Genomic DNA, 18,560 nt, shown 5'->3' with positions numbered 1-18,560 from the left:
TACTCCTGTTCATTCTCTCTCTCTTTCAAATAAATAATAAATCTTTTCAAAAAATTAAGTTTTAGACCTTTCTCTTCTGCAGTCACCACTCTTACTTGTATTCCCTGCAATCTTGGTAGGAGATTGTACTTAGAATTGTGAAAACAGATCTCTCTCTATTTGTCTTTCTACATATCTTGATATGCATCTGAATATTCCACATTTTTTAGTTTAATTTTAAAAACAGCACAACATTGATAAAGAGACAATCCCTGCATTACATAATTTTTATTTCCTGCAGTGGTTATATTAGGTATGCAAGTCACATTTCCAGATTTTATGTGTTTTTCTGCCTCATAGAGTGACAGTTTCAATATAAATAAATCAATAGAACTCTGTGCAAGTTACAAGAAATGATAAACTTATATCCTATCCACCCTTTTCTATAATGATCTGAGAAACTTCATACTTAAATCCATTACAAAAAAGAGTGGTTGTTGTTGTTGTTTTTGACTTGGATCATGTAATTTAATTCTGGATGTATTGATTGCTAAGGTAGTTATAAATCTGAGATAACCTTTATATTTTGTGTTCAGATTCTTTTTGTTCCTACTTATAGGCTACCACAACTGAGGAGCCTAGGATATTCCACTAGTCATTAAAATCATTAAAAATTATCTAAGTAAAGAATAGAATCCTGTTGTAATATATCATCAGTAATATAAATTACTGATAAATCTCAAAAGGGCTCTGCATTCCTTGACCTTGCCCTGAAGCCTCACACATGACCATCCGTGCATTTTTCTCAGAACTGTTGTAAGATGAATGTCTCAAATCTTAAGAAAAATACTCTAATTTTAATGCTAAATAAATTAAAATAATCTAATAAATAATAATAAATATTAATAAATAAATTTATTTATTATAAATATTAATAATTAATATCAACAATTATCTAATAAATAATCTAAATTAAAATAATCTAATTTTTAATACTAAAATTTCATTAAATTTCACAATACATATTACAAGTATTTGCAAATACTTGTATTTTACTTTTTCTTCATTGAAAACTCATTTCCTTTAAGAGAAATGAAGCTTACAAAAGATTTTAAATAGATGTTTCTGAAAATGATTAATAATTAGCCAGGCCTTTTAATAATGTACTGAATTATTAAAGGCCTTAAAGGAGGGCTGATATACTCAACAGAACTTTGTTTAAGAAAAAGCCATGAAAACAGGTGCAAGCACACCACAAGCAACACACAAATAGCGAGTACACCATTATTCTTTCAGGCATACACACACTGTGAAGGGATAAGCTTTTCTTTTTCCCTTTTAATTTTTTTTCTTTTCTCAGCAAAGACTATTTGGCTTTACCTAGCCTTCCTTGGAATTCATATGCACAATGGAGAGTAGAAGAAAGGACAGAGATAAGAAGAAAGGTAGAATCTTACTTTAACCCATCAACTTTAATGAGGCATAAAGATAATTACGCTACATAAAAGATGATGTTTTGACATATGTATACAGTGTTGATGCCATCACTGGAAGCAAGATCGTGAACATATTGAACACCCAAACTTTCCTCATTTCCATTTCAATCCATCCCCCTCTTCCTCTTCCCTGTCTTTGCCCAGCTTTCTAAGTAACCACTGCCAAGTTTCACTATAGTTTACATTTCATAGAATTTCACATCAACAGACCATACAGTATGTACTTCTTTTTTTTCTTTTGACAAAATTATTTTAATATTCTTCCATGGTGTTTTATATATCAACATATTATCATTATTTTCTTAATGGCTGAGCAGTATTCTGCTCAATGGATATACCATAACATCCTTATTCAGTTTGCCTGTTGAAGGATATTTGAGTGTTTTCCAGATTTTTGGCTGTTAAAAGTAACTGTTCTTTGTACATGAATAAACAAGTATATTTTGTGTTTTTGCTTTATGATATGGGTTTTTTCCTCATGAAGAGAATACACAATATCTTTTCCAAGCCCCTTCTCCAACTCTGACACTAACTAGGTATTTGACAGTTCCATTCAATTCTGACACCATCTTCCTGGTCCTAGTATCAGATCCCAGACATTAAAGTGCTTAGTCAAGATTGTTCCCACTTCAGATGCCAGTCACAAATTTGAGGCCAACTGTATTTCCTTATACATTGGACATTCTTCCTCCTTACGTTCAATAATTTGCTCAATGGCTCACAGAATTTAGGAAGGCATTTTACTTATGTTTATTGGTTTATAATAAAGAATACAAATAAAAAGCTAGTTGAAAAGGTACAAAGAACGGAGTCTGGATGAGTCCTAAGTGTGAAGTTTCTGTCCCTATGAGTTGGAGCCCCTTACCTTCTAATATATATAACCTTCTAGTATGTAGATGTGATTACAGACTAAGCTCTCCAAACTTCATTATTTAGAGGTTGTCATGGAGATTTCATTATGTGGGCACAATTGATTAGATCATTGGCTTTTGGGATTAGCTTAATCTCTACCTTTTCTTTCCCAGAGGTTGGAGGTTGGTCTGAAACTAGATGAAGCTTGTTTAGAGGTCTGCCAAGAGCGGCCTCATTGGAACAAAAGATGTTTCTATCACTCTTATACTTCAGGAAATTCCAAAGATTTTAGGAACTCTGCATTAAAAATTAGGAACAAAGGTCAAATATATATTTATTATGTCACACTTGGCTAAATCTCAAGATATAGAATGGCTAGTTCACATGGTAAGTTTATATTTAAATTTTTAATGAAGTGTTATTTTTTTTTTGAGTGTGTGAAACTTTACATTGCTAACAGCAATGTAATAAAATTCTAATTCCTACATTCTTGTCAACACTTTGTATGGGCAGTCTGTTTTATTTTAGCTATTCTAGCAGGTATTTAGTGTTTAGTTTTAATGTTCATTTCCTTAAACTTTAATAATGCTGGACATTCTTTTTGTGCTTGTTTACCATCCACATAATTTCTGTTTTTAAAGATTTATTTATTCATTTTAATGAGAGAGTATGTGAGCACAGGTGAGTTGGGGGGAAGACCAGAGGGTGAGGATCTTCAAGCAGACTCCTGGCTGAGTGCAGAGCCCCACACAGGGCTCCATCTCACAGTCCATGAGATCATGACCTGAGCTGAAACCAAGAGTCAAAGGCTCAAGCGCCTGAGCCACTCAGGTGCCCCATCCCCTATCTGTATTTTCTTTAGTGAAATGTCTATTCAAAGATTTTGCCCATTTCTGGTCTTGCTATTTAACTGAGTTACCATTTCAGTGTTCTTCATTCTTTTAAGGAAATACATATTTCCATTCAAGTATCTGTTTCTTCTGCCTAAAGGATTGCCCTTAGTTTTTGTAGTGGATGTATGAGGGCAATGAATTATTTCCATTTGGGATGTATGATAAAAGTTTTATTCTGCTTATATTTGGGAAGATATTTTTACTGAGTATAGAATTATATTTGGATAATTTATCTTTCATATTCTAAAGATGTTCTATTCTCTCTTCCCTTGCATTGTTTCTGACATGGAATTTTTTGTAATCTGTATTTTTGTTTTTCTGTATGTAACATTTCTTTGTGCTTTGTGTATATATATTACAAATTTATCTCTTTTTCAATGGTTTTGAGCAATTTTACTATGGTATGCTTTAGTTCTGTTTCCCTTATATTTCTTGTACTTGAGTTTCTTGAATTTATGAGTTCATTGAGCCTCTTGGTTCTATCAAACGTAGAAAACTTAGAATTTTTTTGGCCATTATTTCAGTTTTTTAAAAAGAAATCCATTCTTGCTTCTACTACAGGGGTCCTAATTGCACAACTAGGTGGCTTGAAATTGTCCCACAGTTCACCGATGCTTTTTGCACTTTTTTTTGACTGTTTTCTCTTTGTAATTAATTTTAAATATTTTCTTAAATATTTTCTACTGTGATAGCTTCAAGTTTACTAATCTTTTCTTCTGCAATATCTAAACTTTCTGTTAGTACTGTACAGTGCATGTTTATAATAATTTTTATATACTTGCCTGTAAATGCTCACATCTGTGCAAGTTTTGGATTGGTTTTTACTGTTTTTTTTTTTTCTCATTATGTGTTATATTTTTCTGCTCATTTGAATACTCTGTAATCTTTGGCTTGATAGCAGACATTATTCTAGCTTTTTTTTTTTTTTAGATTTTATTTATTTATGTGACAGACAGAGATTACAAGTAGACAGAGAGGCAAGCAGAGAGAGAGGAAGGGAAGAAGGCTCCCCGCTGAGCAGAGAGCCCGATATGGGGCTCAATCCCAGGACCCTGAGATCATGACCTGAGCCGAAGGCAGAGGCTTTAAACCACTGAGCCACCCAGGCGCCCTAATTCTAGCTTTTTGTTTGCTTAATATTTTTTGTATTCTTATAGATACTGTTTTGTCCTGGGATAAGGTTAACTTGGTTAAAAATAGTTTGTTTCTTTTGAGCCATGTTTTAGGATTTGTTAGGGGTGTTCAGAGCAGTTTGTCTTCTAGGGATAACTATTCCCCCCTACTGAGGCAACACCTTTCTGAATGTTCTACTAGGTGACTCTAACGAATATGTTCCAATCCATTGTATTATTTCTGGGCCTATGCACACTGGGAGTTGTTTGCTCTAGTCTAGATGGATCTTCCTCTGGCCTCAAGTAATTTCCTCACACTCATGCACTGAGCAGTGCTCTGCTGAATATTCAAAGGGTGCTCTCTGCATATCCCCACAGCTTTCTTTCAGGATCATTCTCTTTTCTCAGTGCTCTGTGTTATAAACAGGTAGTGCTTTATTCTTTCCAGTTACTTACCTCAATCACTTCAGGAAGTCTGTCTTAATCCTGGTGGGTTTGCTTTCCCTGTACTGGGGCCTGGAAACTTTCTGAAAGATATAAGTTGAGATAATCATAGGGATCACCTTGTTTGTTTCCCACCTCATAGTGTTCACTCTCCTTTATTGCCGGATGTGCAGCATCTTGCAGACAATTTTCATATATTGTCTCTGATTTTTGGTTGTTTCAAGTAAGCAGGTAAATTCAATTCATGTTACTGAATATTGATGAAAAACAAAAATATGAATAGACTTTAAAAAAATCACTGATATATTTATTTCACCTTAAAAAGAAAGTACATATATTTATGCAATTATAATAATCTATTAAGTCCTTCAGTTTCCCTTATTAATTTTTAACTTTCCGGATGTCAGACTTATTTAATTTAAATTATTTAGTACAAAGTGGTAGTAGATTTTCTAAGATAATGGACAGGAAGATACATTGTACTATAGTTCAAGTAGTTAATATTTTTTAAGTACATAACAAGAATTCTTTGTTAATATGAAATAATTTTTTTTTTCTCATAACAAACTGAAACTGATTAAAAAAATGCCATCATCAATCAAAAAGCTGCCAGGTGTTTATATAGGCTTTACATTCCTGTGACCACTGAGATACATATTTCCAGTGATTTGAACAAAAGTTTTAGTGTTCAGCTTCAGTAGAACTTATAGCACCAGTCTGGTTTCCTGGTAGTAGAGGCTTTTGGCTTTTTTTTTTTCCTTTTCTTTCTAAGATGCTTCTTCAGGTAGTCTATATAAAAGGAAGGCAGAATCACTTTGCAAAAATAAAGCATTTGATTTTCTGTACCACAGAGTATTTGTACATAAAGTGAATACAAAATTATGTCATAAAATTAATTAAAATTAATATTATTCTATAAATAATACACTGTCTTATTTCTGTGAACATGGTGTCTTTTATTAAATATTTGACTCTTCTTGACATTTTGAATTTTTTAAAGACTTTATTTATCTGAGAGCAGCAAGACTGGGGGAGGGGCAGAGGGTGAAGGCTGAGCAGATGCCGCACTGAGCTGGGAGCCCAGTGCAGGCCTTGATTCCAGCACCCTGGGATCATGACCTGAGCCTGAGCCTAAGGCAGACGCTTAATGGACTGAGCCACCCAGGTGCCCCTCTTCTTGAGATTTTATGTATTTGTTTGTTTCTGTGGAAAGTATAGATCCTCCCATACATTTCTGTTAAGCTTAAGTATTTTATTCACGAAACACTTTGAGATCAGTTAGTAAAAATAGTTTGTACCGTGAATATAAATTTGTTCTGTTAATTTCAGGAATATTAAAAGCATCCTAGTAGAGTAGACCAAGCTTAAAAGATGTTACATTTAGGGCGCCTGGGTGGCTCAGTGGGTTAAGCCGCTGCCTTTGGCTCAGGTCATGATCTCAGGGTCCTGGGATCGAGTCCCATATCGGGCTCTCTGCTCAGAGGGGAGCCTGCTTCCTCCTCTCTCTCTCTGCCTGCTTCTCTGCCTACCTGTGATCTCTCTCTGTCAAATAAATAAATAAAATCTTTAAAAAAAAAAAAAAAAAAAAAAAGATGTTACATTTAGACTGGATATTATAATTGAAGAATAAAACTGAAATATTCACTGCCTGTACTTCTTTATATGTGGTGGGTGTATTATTGTTATATGACATGGATTTTGCAGCGTACTGTTACAGATGCATTTTGAAGTCCTCAGAAGCCCTTAGTTGCAGTTATAGAGTTAGTTGGCAACAGGATAAACTCTATTATAGATAATTCTAGAAAGATAAATTGAGGTATAGATAAATAATTTTTACTTTCTTTAGTGACTTGCGCTTAAATATATATCTAGAAGAAAAATTAGTTTTACTAGAGAAAACTATTTTAAAATAACTCAGCTGTATTTTCGTTCTAATCCATAGTGATACCAAGTAACTGTCTATTATTTAACACTTGGTGTATCAGCATAGATTAAATATTGGACAAATGTAGACTTACATATGATTTTTTTATTTAGATGAGATTACCTGTAAAGAGTTACTCAACTCTTTGGGGATAACAAAAATATTTGGACCAGAAATTGAAGTATTAGTATTTTCCTGTCCTCATAAACCAGGCTATGGATTTTGAGATTTCTGTGTTCTCTGATATCAGTCAAAGAACAAGATAAATGCTTAAATGGATATGTTTTATGTTCCCATTCACACCTACAGGTCTGGGTCGTTTTGCCAATCAAGACAACGTACTTGACCTTTTCAGCTTGCAACTTTACAGTTTATCATTATTTTGATTACTGCAGTGTGAGAGAATGTACTGTCTATAAAATTTCTCATCTGATAAGTAGACCTATAGCTTTTTATTTGAAAATTATTACAAGAAATAGCAGTAGACATAATAAAAAATCCTCGTATTCTTTACCATAATGAGGAGATGTTCTATGTTACTTGTCAATACTGTGGATGCAATTTCTCCACTTTAATTACTGAGTTAACTCTTAGGGGAAAAGAGTATCTTTGTGTTCTTTGTGGAAACTTACAATGCTATAGTACAGTACTTGAAATAGATGTATATTACTGACAGATACGGCAAAGTTCATATTTAATCCCATTAGCATTGATTTCTACGTCATTATTGTAAGTGTATTATATAACAGAGAAAATAAAATATAAATAGGTCTTAGCTGGATCATATATGAAAAAGCTCCTGTTTAAAGTTCAACTTCACTGATTATTATATTTTTTAGAATTTTTTAGAGGTTGTATCTTTCAATGGTTATATCCTACTATTTTTAAATCCTGGAGAACACAAAAAGAAGTGCAAGATATAATAGTCAAGCATCAAGATCTACCTGTAAGTTATAAATAAATTAATCATGATGGAATAATAAAAATAAGACAACAAATATTGTATGATATTTAACCTATTTGTCAATTAACATCTGCAGTAGGATCAATAAATTGTTGCAGAAATGAATTTAATTTAAAGGTATCATAGTCCATCACATGTTAAATTATTTCATATTAATTCTTCTCAACCTCATATTGTTTTCCAAATCTATATAAGTTAGCCAATTTTATCTTAGTACCAAGGGACCATGATGTTTGGGTCTTTTTTAAACAAATCGGTTTTTCTGATATAAAATGTAAATTGGTAGATCATACACTTGTTTGAGAAGAAAAGTTTTTTTTTTTTAATAATTTTTTATTTTTTATAAACATATATTTTTATCCCCAGGGGTACAGGTCTGTGAATCACCAGGTTTACACACTTCACAGCACTCACCAAAGCACATACCCTCCCCAATGTCCATAATCCCACCCCCTTCTCCCAAACCCCCTCCCCCCAGCAACCCTCAGTTTGTTTTGTGAGATTAAGAGTCACTTATGGTTTGTCTCCCTCCCAATCCCATCTTGTTTCATTTATTCTTCTCCTACCCACTTAAGCCCCCATGTTGCATCACCACTTCCTCATATCAGGGAGATCATATGATAGTTGTCTTTCTCTGCTTGACTTATTTCGCTGAGCATGATATGCTCCAGTTCCATCCATGTTGTCGCAAATGGCAAGATTTCATTTCTTTTGATGGCTGCATAGTATTCCATTGTGTATATATACCACATCTTCTTGATCCATTCATCTGTTGATGGACATCTAGGTTCTTTCCATAGTTTGGCTATTGTGGACATTGCTGCTATAAACATTCGGGTGCACGTGCCCCTTTGGATCACTATGTTTGTATCTTTAGGGTAAATACCCAATAGTGCAATTGCTAGGTCATAGGGCAGTTCTATTTTCAACATTTTGAGGAACCTCCATGCTGTTTTCCAGAGTGGCTGCACCAGCTTGCATTCCCACCAACAGTGTAGGAGGTTTCCCCTTTCTCCGCATCCTCGCCAGCATCTGTCATTTCCTGACTTGTTGATTTTAGCCATTCTGACTGGTGTGAGGTGATATCTCATTGTGGTTTTGATTTGTACTTCCCTGATGCCGAGTGATATGGAGCACTTTTTCATGTGTCTGTTGGCCATCTGGATGTCTTCTTTGCAGAAATGTCTGTTCATGTCCTCTGTCCATTTCTTGATTGGATTATTTGTTCTTTGGGTGTTGAGTTTGCTAAGTTCTTTATAGATTCTGGACACTAGTCCTTTATCTGATATGTCGTTTGCAAATATCTTCTCCCATTCTGTCAGTTGTCTTTTGATTTTGTTAACTGTTTCCTTTGCTGTGCAAAAGCTTTTGATCTTGATGAAATCCCAATAGTTCATTTTTGCCCTTGCTTCCCTTGCCTTTGGCGATGTTCCTAGGAAGATGTTGCTGCGGCTGAGGTCGAAGAGATTGCTGCCTGTGTTCTCCTCAAGGATTTTGATGGATTCCTTTCGCACATTGAGGTCCTTCATCCATTTTGAGTCTATTTTTGTGTGTGGTGTAAGGAAATGGTCCAATTTCATTTTTCTGCATGTGGCTGTCCAATTTTCCCAGCACCATTTATTGAAGAGGCTGTCTTTTTTCCATTGGACATTCTTTCCTGCTTTGTCGAAGATTAGTTGACTGTAGAGTTGAGGGTCTATTTCTGGGCTCTCTATTCTGTTCCATTGATCTATGGTTCTGTTTTTGTGCCAGTACCATGCTGTCTTGATGATGACAGCTTTGTAATAGAGCTTGAAGTCCGGAATTGTGATGCCACCACCGTTGGCTTTCTTTTTCAATATCCCTTTGGCTATTCGAGGTCTTTACTGGTTCCATATAAATTTTAGAATTATTTGTTCCATTTCTTTGAAAAAGATGGATGGTACTTTGATAGGAATTGCATTAAATGTGTAGATTGCTTTAGGTAGCATAGACATTTTCACAATATTTATTCTTCCAATCCAGGAGCATGGAACATTTTTCCATTTCTTTGTGTCTTCCTCAATTTCTTTCATGAGTACTTTATAGTTTTCTGAGTATAGATTCTGTGCCTCTTTGGTTAGGTTTATTCCTAGGTATCTTATGGTTTTGGGAGCAATTGTAAATGGGATTGACTCCTTAATTTCTCTTTCTTCTGTCTTGCTGTTGGGGTAGAGAAATGCAACTGATTTCTGTGCATTGATTTTATATCCTGACACTTTACTGAATTCCTGTATAAGTTCTAGCAGTTTTGGAGTGGAGTCTTTTGGGTTTTCCACATATAGTATCATATCATCTGCGAAGAGTGATAATTTGTCAAATGCTTTTTCAGCATCTATTGAGAGTATCATATGGTTCTTGTTCTTTCTTTTATTGATGTGTTGTATCACATTGACTGATTTGCGGATGTTGAACCAACCTTGCAGCCCTGGAATAAATCCAACTTGGTTGTGGTGAATAATTCTTTTAATGTACTGTTGAATCCTATTGGCTAGTATTTTGTTGAGTATTTTCGCATCTGTGTTCATCAAGGATATTGGTCTATAGCTCTCTTTTTTGATGGGATCCTTGTCTGGTTTTGGGATCAAGGTGATGCTGGCCTCATACAATGAGTTTGGAAGTTTTCCTTCCATTTCTATTTTTTGGAACAGTTTCAGGAGAATAGGAATTAGTTCTTCTTTAAATGTTTGGTAGAATTTCCCCGGGAAGCCATCTGGCCCTGGGCTTTTGTTTGTTTGGAGATTTTTAATGACTGTTTCAATCTCCTTACTGGTTATGGGTCTGTTCAGGCTTTCTATTTCTTCCTGGTTCAGTTGTGGTAGTTTATATGTTTCTAGGAATGCATCCATTTCTTCCAGATTGTCAAATTTATTGGCGTAGAGTTGCTCATAGTATGTTCTTATAATAGTTTGTATTTCTTTGGTGTTAGTTGTGATCTTTCCTCTTTCATTCATGATTTTATTTATTGGGGTCCTTTCTCTTTTCTTTTTGATAAGTCTGACTAGGGGTTTATCAATTTTATTAATTCTTTCAAAGAACCAGCTCCTAGTTTCGTTGATTTGTTCTATTGCTTTTTTGGTTTCTATTTCATTGATTTCTGCTCTGATCTTTATGATTTCTCTTCTCCTGCTGGGCTTAGGGTTTCTTTCTTGTTCTTTCTCCAGCTCCTTTAGGTGTAGGGTTAGGTTGTGTACCTGAGACCTTTCTTGTTTCTTGAGAAAGGCTTGTACCGCTATATATTTTCCTCTCAGGACTGCCTTTGTTGTGTCCCACAGATTTTGAACCGTTGTATTTTCATTATCATTTGTTTCCATGATTTTTTTCAATTCTTCTTTAATTTCCCGGTTGACCCATTCATTCTTTAGAAGGATGCTGTTTAGTCTCCCTGTATTTGGGTTCTTTTCAAACTTCCTTTTGTGGTTGAGTTCTAGCTTTAGAGCATTGTGGTCTGAAAATATGCAGGGAATGATCCCAATCTTTTGATACCGGTTGAGTCGTGATTTAGGACCGAGGATGTGATCTATTCTGGAGAATGTTCCATGTGCACTAGAGAAGAATGTGTATTCTGTTGCTTTGGGATGAAATGTTCTGAATATATCTGTGATGTCCATCTGGTCCAGTGTGTCGTTTAAGGCCTTTATTTCCTTGCTGATCTTTTGCTTGGATGATCTGTCCATTTCAGTGAGGGGAGTGTTAAAGTCCCCTACTATTATTGTATTATTGTTGATGTGTTTCTTTGATTTTGTTATTAATTGGTTTATATAGTTGGCTGCTCCCACGTTGGGGGCATAGATATTTAAACTTGTTAGATCTTCTTGTTGGACAGACCCTTTGAGTATGATATAGTGTCCTTCCTCATCTCTTATTATAGTCTTTGGCTTAAAATCTAGTTGATCTGATATAAGGATTGCCACTCCTGCTTTTTTCTGATGTCCATTAGCATGGTAAATTCTTTTCCACCCCCTCACTTTAAATCTGGAGGTGTCTTCGGGCTTAAAATGAGTTTCTTGGAGGCAACATATAGATGGGTTTTGTTTTTTTATCCATTCTGATACCCTGTGTCTTTTGACAGGGGCATTTAGCCTATTAACATTCAGGCTAACTATTGAGAGATATGAATTTAGTGCCATTGTATTGCCTGTAAGGTGACTGTTACTGTATATGGTCTCTGTTCCTTTCTGATCTACCACTTGTAGGCTCTCTCTTTGCTTAGAGGACCCCTTTCAATATTTCCTGTAGAGCTGGTTTGGTGTTTGCAAATTCTTTCAGTTTTTGTTTGTCCTGGAAGCTTTTAATCTCTCCTTCTATTTTCAATGATAGTCTAGCTGGATATAGTATTCTTGGCTGCATGTTTTTCTTGTTTAGTGCTCTGAAAATATCATGCCAGCTCTTTCTGGCCTGCCTGGTCTCTGTGGATAAGTCAGCTGCCAATCTAATATTTTTACCATTGTATGTTACAGACTTCTTTTCCCGGGCTGCTTTCAGGATTTTCTCTTTGTCACTGAGACTTGTAAATTTTACTATTAGGTGACGGGGTGTGGGCCTATTCTAATTGATTTTGAGGGGCGTTCTCTGAACCTCTTGAATTTTGATGCTCGTTCCCTTTGCCATATTGGGGAAATTCTCCCCAATAATTCTCTCCAGTATACCTTCTGCTCCCCTCTCTCTTTCTTCTTCTTTTGGAATCCCAATTATTCTAATGTTGTTTCGTCTTATGGTTTCACTTATCTCTCGAATTCTCCCCTCGTGGTCCAGTAGCTGTTTGTCCCTCTTTTGCTCAACTTCTTTATTCTCTGTCATTTGGTCTTCTATATCACTAATTCTTTCTTCTGCCTCATTTATCCTAGCAGTGAGAGCCTCCGTTTTTGATTGCACTTCATTAATAGCTTTTTTTTTATTTCAACTTGGTTAGATTTTAGTTCTTTTATTTCTCCAGAAAGGGCTTTTATATCTCTCGAGAGGGTTTCTCTAATATCTTCCATGCCTTTTTCGAGCCCAGCTAGAACCTTGAGAATTGTCATTCTGAACTCTAGATCTGACATATTACCAATGTCTGTATTGATTAGGTCCCTAGCCTTCGGTACTGCCTCTTGTTCTTTTTTTTGTGTTGAATTTTCCGTCTTGTCATTTTGTCCAGATAAGAGTATATGAAGGAGCAAGTAAAATACTAAAAGGGTGGCAACAACCCCAGGAAAATATGCTTTAACCAAATTAGAAGAGATCCCAAATCGTGAGGGGGGAGAAAGGGGATAAAAAGAGGTTCAAAAAGGAAGAAAGGAAAAAAAAGGAAAAAAGAAAAAAAAAAGAAAAGAAAAGAATTAAAAAAAAGAAAACAAATAAGAAAAATATAAAAAAGAAAAAATATATATATTAGATAAACTAGTTAAAAAACGTTAAAAAAGAAAAAGGTAAGAGTTAAAAAAAATTTTTTCCAGAAGGTGAGAAAAAAAAACAAAAAATGAAAAAGAAAAAAATTAAATTAACTGCAAGACTAAAAAAAATCACAGGGAAAAAGCCATGATGAGTTCCGTGCTTTGCTTTCTTCTCCTCTGGAATTCTGCTGCTCTCCTTGGTATTGAAACCGCACTCCTTGGTAGGTGAACTTGGTCTCGGCTGGATTTCTTGTTGATCTTTTGGGGGAGGGGCCTGTTGTAGTGATTCTCAAGTGTCTTTGCCCCAGGCGGAATTGCACCGCCCTTATCAGGGGCCGGGATGAGTAATCCGCTCGGGTTTGCTTTCAGGAGCTTTTGTTCCCTGAGCGCTTTCCGTAGAGTTCCGGAGGAATGGGAATACAAATGGCGGCCTCCTGGTCTCCGGCCTGGAGGAGCCGAGAGCCCAGGGCCCCACTCCTCAGTGCGCCCTCAGAGAACAGCGCCCAGTTACTCCCGTCTGCCTGACCTCCGGCCGCGCTCCGAGCTCACCAAGCCTGCGACCGGTTCAAGGTAACACCGAGCTGTGAGCTTACTGTCGGCTCTGTCTCTGTAGCCGGCTTTCCCGTTCCAATACCCGCAAGCTCTGCGACACTCAGACACCCCCGATCCTTCTGTGACCCTGCGGGACCTGAGGCCACGCTGACCCCCGTGGGCTTCGCCCCGGTTTAGCCTCTGGAGCGATGTCCCTCAGTGGAAGAGACTTTTAAAAGTCCTGATTTTGTGCGCCGTTGCTCCGCCGCTTGCTGGGAGCCGGCCCCTCCCCCCAGGGTCTATCTTCCCGTCGCTTTGGATTCACTTCTCCGCCGGTCCTACCTTTCAGAAAGTGGTTGTTTTTCTGTTTCCAGAATTGCTGTTCTTCTTCTCTTCCATCTGCCGATGTATTTTCAGGTGTTTGCAATCTTTAGATAAGCTATCTAGCTGATCTCCGGCTAGCTGAAGTAGTCTCAGCCTGCTACTTCTCCGCCATCTTGACTCCTCCCCCCATGATGAAGAAAAGTTTTATTAAGTTTTCTTCAATAACTAAATGGTTTCTTAATCCCTTATTTATAAGTGTATCAGTCAGAGATGAATCAAGGAAACAGAAATCATCCTAGTTATTTCAATAGAGGGAATTTCATATAGAAGGTATTGGGCAAATATTAAGAAGGGAAAACTGAGGTCACCTCAAGAAAACTACAGGAAAGAAGTAACCTACCTTAGGGTTGGAGTAGTGAAAGAGAACCAAGTCATCCAAGTCTACAGCCTCCAGGACGGACTCTGCAAAGCTGGAGCACAGATGTACCCAGGCTGCTGAGGTCACCTGCGAAGGAAACTCATGATGTTAATTCTGAATATAACAAGATAAGTATAACAAGATAATTCTGAGTATAACAAGCAACTGACATCTTGGGTACAGTGCCATTGCTAAAGTGAAGCTTAAAAGCAGTACCATTTTCATTCCCAGTACTTGGGACGTAGGGCTAGCAGTGGCATCTGACAATAGTACCCTGAGCCTGGTCCAGGATTTTCTAAGCCATGTTTTCTGTTTCCTAGTTTGTTCTATTCAACTGTGTACCCATGCATGGGTTTAGCTTGTGGTCCCAGAGTACTTGGTGATTTGAGTCATGAGTTGTCCAAGCCTATCTGTAGCTGAACACAGTTCCAGAAGGGAATTCTGAGGAGCACATTCCCCTTACTGGTTGCTGTGGTGTTTGTTTTGAATGATCACACAAGATTGTATTGTCAGGATGGCATTGATTTTGGATTTTTCTGCCACAAGTTGGGCACAGGATGAATTGAAGGCTCTGGGCTATGCTAGGTTTATTGACGCCCTTTGGCCTTAAGACTTATGTGTGGCTCCATGTGTCAGATGTTGCTTGTCTGTCTTCTGACCACAGTGTCTCCTCTAGTCAATACCATCTAAAGGCAGTGAAGGTGGTGGCAGGGATCATTCACCCTGTGTGCTCCTTGCCACTGGCACCCAAACGGGCTATCTTGACCCTTTCACAGGCTTTATGCTATATATCAGGTGTTTTGTGAGGATAGCCATGACTTTCTCATCTAAGAGCTTTCAAGAGAACTGTTGTTTGGCAGTGACAGATTACTATCTTCTCTTGGCTCTGATGTGATGAAGCCCTCCTCTCTCTAGTCAGTTCTAAGCTATGCTGGACAGCAGCACATACTCTTTGAACAAATCAGACTGCTATTTTTTGCTTAACCCATTTTTCCTTCCCTTGTTTTTTCTCTGATAGCACCGTGTGTAAGACAGGGGTTTAGTTAGCTTTTAAGGGATTTACATTAATAGGCATGCATTGATTATGATCTTGAGAGTTCAAGAGAAAACACAGTTGGAAAATGTTTCATTCTATCTTAATGCTATAAAATTCTGAATAGGAAATTTGACATGTCTAGAAAATGAATTATCATTTATGTGTTTCTGCATGATCTGAACAATACTTCTATTCATGCTTATTGTCAGTGAAGCACAGTGATAACTTTTGAGAGAATCACTGGAAGCCAATATTTTCAAGTAGCCCAATGAATAATGCACTATCATGAACACTGGTATAACTAGCATTAAATAGATGGTATTAGGAAATTACATATGCAGAAAGAACTATGTTGTTGAGCACAATCAAGCTTTGAATAGCTATGGCATTTTGAGTAATAAGGTTACTATATTTTTTTCCAGGATTGAACATAAGAAAATAGCCAGAAATGGTATATTTGATAACATAATAAGGGGTTTGCATATATATATTTATGCATATGCATATATACACACACACACATATATATATATTTACCTCAAAATAACCATATAACATAGCTATATAACATAGTGATAGCAATGGTAAACTAAAGTTCTATGGAGTGGGAAGAGGTACAGGTGATATAAATGACAGAATGCTAATGTTCATGGAAAGGTGATGAGTGAATAGGTTTGATTTTTATGTGTTTGAACTTCTCATGATAAACATTTTTAATTACTGAAAATCTTAAAATATGGACAATCAGAAACTAATAGCATTATAGAAATAAATATAAACATTCATCATGACAAAATGGTGTTTAAATGCTTTAAATGGTGTTTAGTATTTCGAAGTCTGTTTGTACAACCATCATTTCCTTAGAGCTGGATTAAAATGATATATTGTATGATCATGTAGAAACACATGGGGCCAGACCCAAGAATACCACCAGAAACCAGAAGTGAGGGGAGACCATTAATATAGCTAATAGAGGACTGCTTCCTTGAACAGCTATGAGGGTCAAGGATGGTGAGTGAACTGGAGGAATGAAAGGGAAGTTTTCTGTGAATACATCTGAAGTTCTTTTTCTTTTCTAAAGTTCTTAAATGAAAAATTTCTCTTGTATTATAACTCAAATAAGGTCAACTTTAGTTATTTCCTTTGGAAATTGTCTATCTCTGTTAAACTTATTTTTTTTTTTTCATTAGAGGTCATCAAAATAGCCTATGATTTTTTTTTAATTTTGTTTTAATTGTTATTTCCTTTATTTCTTCTTTTGTATATTTGCACCTTTTCCCCTTGTTCAAGTTAGCTAGTGGTTTGTCTATTTTATTAATTTTTTATGAGCTAATATTTTTATTAATTCTGTTTTCTATTTTCTACCTCCTTAATCAAGGTTTTTTTAATTTATTATTTCTTTCATTACACTTTTTAAAAATGTCCTTGCTTGTTCCTTTTTAGAATTTTTGAGGAGAGGATTTATTTTTTTTAAAGATTTTTATTTATTTATTTGACAGAGAAAGAGAGAGAGCTCACAAGGACAGAGAGGCTGGCAGAGAGAGAGAGGGGGAAGCAGGCTTCCTGCTGAGCAGAACCCAATGAAGGGCTCCATCCCAGGACCCTGAGATCATGACCTGAGCCAAAGGCAGAGACTTAACCCACTGAGACACCCAGGTGCCCCTGAGGAGGGGATTTAACTCATTTATTTTTGTTGTTTCATTTTTATTGATAAAACTACTGTCTGGAACAATGAGTTGACCTCCTCTCCCCCTTTAAATTGCCCCCATGAGTTCTGATAATTGCTGTTTTTGTTGTTGATACCTTATACTTCAGTTTCTACTGTTTCTTTTATCTAGACATTTAATAGGATATCTATACATTTCCAGATCAAAGGACATTTCTGAAATGTGTGTGTGTGTGTGTGTAAGTTCTAATTATATTTCAGTGTGATCAAAGCATGAGGTCCATATTTCCCCAGTAACTGTTAACTTAGAAGCGTTTAGGGTTATTTCAACTTATTCTCAATCACCAATGAAAATATTCTTTTTATGCTATGATAAAGATGTTTGCTGTTATCAAGGTTTAGTGGTTTAAAAAAAAACTATATTTTTGTGAAATGCATCAATTTCTAATTCAACCCTGGCTGTAGTGAGTAGTAGTAATACACACATTCACTCACTCACACATACACAGGACTTATTTCAGATCTATATATTCAAAATAAACTAAGGTGAAGTCTAGATAATAGTATTTTCAAATTTCAGTATGCTATTTCTACTGAAGGAAAAGAAAAACTAGGTTTATTAGACAATCCAATTCATATTGATTAGCTCTATATGAGAGGAAATGTATGTTGAATAATTAGGCAATTATTTGATTTATTGTTTTATTTAATAGATAAGTAAAAGACAAAGTTTATATTAAGGGACCACTGCTTTTCTAACTAAGGAGAGAAAAAATTTCAGGGATCTAATAAAAATATGAAAACTCATGTTTGAAGAGGATCTGTTAGATGTGGCAGAGATTACCTTTGTAAAAGTGTTAATTAGTTGCTTTTCCTTTCACAAGTAGGAGAGGAACAGAATCTTTTTGGCAAAATATTCAATATTCCTAAACTTTTATCATCCAGCTTAGGAAAAACTAGTTTCAAGAAACACCATATTAAAATTGGCAAATATTATGAAATATTGTATGCTGATGCTCTTAGTTTTTTTGCAAATATTAAAAATGTATTTTATTATGGATAATTTTGATGATCTGGGAAAAGTAAGCATATGAATTGATTTAATTATCTTTAATTTAGAGTAGAAAAATAGTAATATAATATCTAAAATAATAATTGAAAATCACAAACCAAGTTTTCAATATGTACCTTGTTAAAACTTGCAGAATAAGACTGATGACTCACAGACTTGTACCCCTGAAGCAAATAATACATTATATTTTAATAAAAAAATTTTGCAGAATACTATTCTCTCAGTTCAATCCTTTATTAAAAAACTCCAGTTTCAATACCAGTGGGGTGTTTTATTAATAAAAAGTTAATACAAATTATTTTTCTGTGTCATTTGTTGTAATATTGGTAGGATTTTTTAAAGCATTCATTATTAGCCTCATAACTCACATTTTCAACAGTGTCACTATCCAAAAGCATTTCACACACCAAAGACAACCAATTCATATATAATCAAACTTACCAAGCGGTCCAATTTAGG

General features: G+C 35.7%; 1 long non-coding RNA gene across 1 annotated transcript; it reads left to right on the top strand.

The window, feature by feature from the left end:
* The first annotated feature begins 2,639 nt into the window (after positions 1-2,639).
* On the top strand, positions 2,640-16,348 carry LOC116588011. Its single transcript, XR_004284736.1, has 3 exons — positions 2,640-2,714; positions 7,540-7,646; positions 16,264-16,348. It is a non-coding gene; the product is annotated as an uncharacterized LOC116588011 (long non-coding RNA).
* Positions 16,349-18,560: the final 2,212 nt, after the last annotated feature.

This window comes from Mustela erminea, chromosome 4 (genome assembly GCF_009829155.1).
Source record: "Mustela erminea isolate mMusErm1 chromosome 4, mMusErm1.Pri, whole genome shotgun sequence".
Classification (NCBI taxonomy): domain Eukaryota; kingdom Metazoa; phylum Chordata; class Mammalia; order Carnivora; family Mustelidae; genus Mustela; species Mustela erminea.
This window is presented reverse-complemented; position numbering and strand designations above follow the sequence as displayed.